Source organism: Pseudonaja textilis, chromosome 4 (assembly GCF_049901715.1).
Source record: "Pseudonaja textilis isolate UNSWEBS1 chromosome 4, rPseTex1.2, whole genome shotgun sequence".
Lineage (NCBI taxonomy): Eukaryota > Metazoa > Chordata > Lepidosauria > Squamata > Elapidae > Pseudonaja > Pseudonaja textilis.
In genome coordinates, this window is record NC_141993.1 from 72,555,037 (window position 1) to 72,560,206 (window position 5,170).

Genomic DNA, 5,170 nt, shown 5'->3' on the forward strand with positions numbered 1-5,170 from the left:
AAAGGGAAATAGAAAGTTAGATGTCAGGGGGGGGGAAATAATTACTTCCGGTTTTTTTTTAAAAAAAACTGATATCCTTTCTAGGCAGGCAAAACTTTATCGTCCCGTACAGACCTTGTGGAATCTCCGTCGCTTTCATTGGAGAGCCGAAAGCGTCGGTTTTTGTGTGCGGGTTTTTTGTTTTGTGTTTAGATCACCTTTACCGAGTTTGAAAGGAAGGCTTGTGAAAACACAACGCACGGGCAAAACCGTTACATAAAAACCATGAAACGGTTTTTTCACATAACTTTTCCTCTTGGTGTCAATCGACTTCGATTTTGAACAAGTCGCGTTTTACTAGATTAGAAGACAGCTCCCTTTCCAGCTCTGTTATTCTGTTAACGTACTGTATTGCAATACAGTGCAATGTATTGTAACTGGTTTAACACAATTCACGTTAAATACCAACAAATATAAAGTCTTACCTAATCAAAATAATTGCATTCAGCATAATATAATGACAACTGATTTGCCATATTCTGAACCAGATTATGCTTAAACCACAATGCCCCCCACTTTTTTTACATCTTCCAGAATTATGAAGATAATTCTGATAGTTTATTCACATAAACTGATGTCAATCCTATTAAGAAGGACGAACAGGAAAGAGAATGTTCTGAATATTCCATTGCTCAGTGATGGGACACTGATTTTATTTACAAGGTATTTTATTCTGTTGCAGCAGATCCTGTTTCCAAATCAGGACACAAGACCACGAGGAAGACCCAGCATGTTTTCTAGGCATAAAATCAAATTAAGCCCCGTCCCCCAAATTTAGGCCTAGTTTAAAACATGCAAAATGGGGGGAAGGGTGGGAGGGACTTGCCGTTAGGAGCGCCCCGCGGGCAGCCTCGCCACCAGCCGCTCCTAACGGGTGATCATGGCGAAGTGCAGAGAGCTCCCTACTCCCACCAAACACTTTTGCTGCAGACCCAAGACCTTTGGCACCTGCTGCTGTTGCTTTCCCTTCTGCCCATTCCGCCACCACGTTTGGAGCTGCCGCTTCCGTGTTTGGAGCTGCCGCCGCTGTTTGGAGCTGCCGCCGCCGTTTGGAGCTGCCGCTGCCATTTGGAGTGCCGTTAGAGCTGCCGCTGCTGTTTGGGGCTGCCGCCGCCGTTTGAAGTGCCGTTGGAGCTGCCACTGCCGTTTGGAGTGCCGTTGGAGCTGCCACTGCCATTTGGAGCTGCCGCCACCGTTTGGAGTGCTGTTGGAGCTGCTGCCGGCGTTTGGAGTGCCGCTGCTACGTTTGGAGCTTCCATGTTTGGAGCACTGCCGCTATTTGGAGCACCACCGCCATTTGGAGCACCGCCGCCACTCCAAACATGGCGGCAGCTCCAAACGTGGCGGCGGCACTCCAAACGGCGGCGGCAGCTCCAACAGCACTCCAAACAGCGGCAACAGCTCCAAATGGCGGCGGCAGCTCCAAACACGGAAGCGGCAACTCCAAATGTGGCAGCGGAATGGGCAGAAGGGAAAGCAAGAGCGGCAGGTGCCAAAGGCCTTGGGTCTGCAGCAAAGGTATTTGGCGGGAGTAGGAAGCTCTCTGTACTCTGCCATGATCACCCGTTAGGAGTGGCTGTTGGCGAGGCTGCCCACAGGGCGCTCTAGATGAGGATGAAAAGGGGGGAATTAAGACCCCCGAAAAGACGGCCTAGCCGTTTTTTCGGGGCTCAAAAAAAAAGAAAAAGGCCCACCCTTATTATGTGAGAAACATGGTAACATGGCAAATTCTGAACCCCCGGCTCTTCCTGAGGGGTTACTTTTATACATCTCACAGCCTCAGCCCAGCCCGGGGCGTTTGTCTTATCAAGCTATACCATATCCTATGTACTATAGAAAGGAGAAGTGAATCTAATTAGTCATTTTACACAATTCAGTATATACACACTTATCTTACACCCTCCGTTATTTTCCATACCCACCCTTGTTTACTGGAACATGTCTAGTTCTTTGGTTCAGTAATTTTGTGGTTTACACAATATTGTATTAAGCAACTTCCATAATATTTGCTAAGAAACGCCTGCTAATTATGAGAATACTTTTCTAGTAATTTTCCATTGTGCTTCAGTTCTGTTGAAAGGTGTCAAAATGCCTTTCTTTCAAGGATTCGATTTTCCTGCTGGGAGAGCTACACCTTCCCATATTCCCTGCCTGATGTGAGGATTACTTTGGTTTAGCCGGGCTACAGCCGTCAGTTTTCAGACAAAAAAGGTCTGGAAAGGACTCCGGTTTCCCTACACATGGAGTACGGGCCCCTTTCTTTTAGGGAAACTCAGCCGTCAGTTTTAAGAGCCCCCCCTAAAAAATGGGGATCTCGGGGGACCGTCTGCCCCCTAGCAGCTTCGGTATAGGCCCCTCCCTACACTCAGCCATCAGTTTTCAGATCTCCCTTAAAGGTGGGGATCTGGAAGGACCTTTTCTGCTTTTTTTAGACGAACTATTTCCAATTTTGTTTGCCAGCAGCCAGTACGGGCCCCTTCTAAATGCACAGGGCTTTGCTTGTGGGATGCACCGGGACTATTTTTCCTCTGCTTTTTATTTATTTCCTAACACCAGTTCCATTTGCAACCTGCTCGGTTTTTCTTATGTCCTTCAGAAGGACTCACACTCCGTAATCACCCCTTGCGTTCCCAAATCCAGCCAGTCACCGCTCGTGTTTGAGCTAGCAGCTGGCTGGGGTGCGGCTGGCAATCACGGAGGAGGTGAGGTCCCGCTGTTTCCACAGAGAAAACCCACAATTACACACCTGGTCCACTCACACTTCCACTCCCCTCACTAGTAAGATAATAAATTTGAAGCGGTACTCACCTGCTTTCAAGCAGCTGTTGACCAGAAAAGCCCAAGGACTCCCTTTACTACCCTATACCTTCCAGGCTGGATGTTGTCCCTGGACAAAGAAGGTCCATGCCAGCTGGGTTTGGATCCACGGGCCTGGTCCGGTGGCAGGATTGGCTGGGAAATCTTCGTGGTCGCCAATTGTTGAAACGTGTCAAAATGCCTTTCTTTCGAGTATTCGATTTTCCCACTGGGAGAGTTCCTCGGCGCAAGGATACGGACAACTGCTTGAAAGCTGGATCTTTTTATTTTTCAGGAAGGCGGAGAACAGCGAGAAGTCTGCATTCCTGGGTTAGCTAGCTTCTTATGGTAAGTCCCTGTTTTTTTATACCCCTTTCTCCCTTTGTAAGTTGATTTTGTGTGAGTGTTTGTATTTGTGCCTAATGTTTCAAATCCTGTTTGAGTTTGTCTTTATTTCCGCCAGAGAGCAAACTCTGCAGGATGGCCAGATTGTATTATTGGTTTTCTGTGATCTCTTTTAGCTTTAAGATAGTTTTTCATATTTGTTCTGTGGCAATCTCCTGTCTGTCCCTTTTGTAATTTATATTTTGTGTCTTGTCTGTTTGTTTTGCTTATTTGGTATGTCCTGTGTTTGTAAGGGTTTTCCAAATTATCTTTTGTTTTCTTTTCCTATTTGTCTAGTTTTCTTAATTACTTAGGCTTTTGTCTATAGGGATTCTTTAATACTTTTTATTTGATTCCTTTTCCTATGTTAGTTTGTTTTCTGGCTGACCTGATGTTCCCCTTGGGCTTTTCCTGTTTTTTGTGACACTACTGCCTTCATGAAATTCCCTTTCCACAGTTCCAAAGGTAAAAAGGAAGAAGAAAGGCTTTCAATATTGTTGGTTTAATATACCTGGGAAAGCAGTTTGTGTCTGAGCCAAAAGAATGTCAGAAAAACCTAGAAGGGACAACTAGGAATATTTGTAGAAGTAACTAGCTGTGAGTATGTTTTAGAGATAAAAGCATCAAAATAAGTGTGGGGAGACTCAGGTTCAAGTCTGCCCTCTGTCAATCCCATTTCTTGTGTACCTTTTCTTTGGAAAAATAAAAATAGGAACTGCTTTAAGAGGACTGTATGGATGAATAGCAAGTCCAGTGACAAACTGAAAAACCAAAATGCGATATACAAGAACCCAGAAGCAAATTAAGGATTAACGAGTATAGTTTAAATCTTATAGGAATAAAGTTAAAAGAGTAAATCTCAGAATGGGGTGAAGTTAGTGAGGAACATAAGGAGATTTTGGAGAGGGAGGGGACATGACCGTTTATTTTTTAAATAAATTGCGAAGTTGTTTATCTGCTGCACAGGGAAAGTGAGGAAATATAATTGGAAATAAGGACAAAACTGAATGGTTTGATACTTTTTTTGCATTTATCAACTCTCAGAAAAGGGAATGGGTTCTTTTGGATGTATTGGGAAAAGTCCCAAACTTCATTCATTACTAATAAAGATACACTGAAACTCCATATCACTTTCTTTAATTGATTTGTATCCCAGGGCATTCAAATTAACACCTCAGTGTTGAAGGAGCTGACTGTCAAGCATGGGTCATGGTGATGATGCAACTGAAAAAGCAGTTTTTACCTGTTGCATCCAGATAATGGGAAATAATTGTTCTACTGTACTTTTGGAGTAATGTATCCAGTTCTGGACACCAGATTTTAAAAGGAAAATGAATAAATTGTTGGAATAAATTTAAGGGCCCTGAATACCAGACCCAAAAAGGCACAGTTAAAAGGAGCTGGGCATGTTTAACTGGCAAATGAAAAGAAGAAATACGATAACGGCCCAGAAGTATGGGCCATATGAAGAATCAGACATGTTTTCTGATGACTGAGGAACACGCAAGGGTTGAAATTAAAGATTCAGGATGAATATTAGGAAGAATCTTTTGACTTTAAAATCTATTAAGTGTATAAAATAATAGTTAAGAAAATGGTGGATTCCTCTCTGGATACTTTTAAATATTTCTAAATGGCCACCTGTTATACATACAGTATTTTAATTCCTGTGCTGAGCAAAGGATTGAATTAAATGATTTATATTGTTCTATGTAATGTATTCTGATTTTTAGATGGCCAGAGCAAATTAAGTAATATAAATGATCCCAGAAGGTGGCAGAAGAAGGTTGTTTGAACAGGTAAGCCCACAGCAATCCTTTAAACTGAAGAGAATATTTTTCTCAGCTAGCTATTACTGGTAGCAATGTGGGTTCTTTTTACTTATACATTGCAATGATTGCCGATCTTAATTGTATCTGCTCATTCCCATACGTGTCATAAATGTCATTCA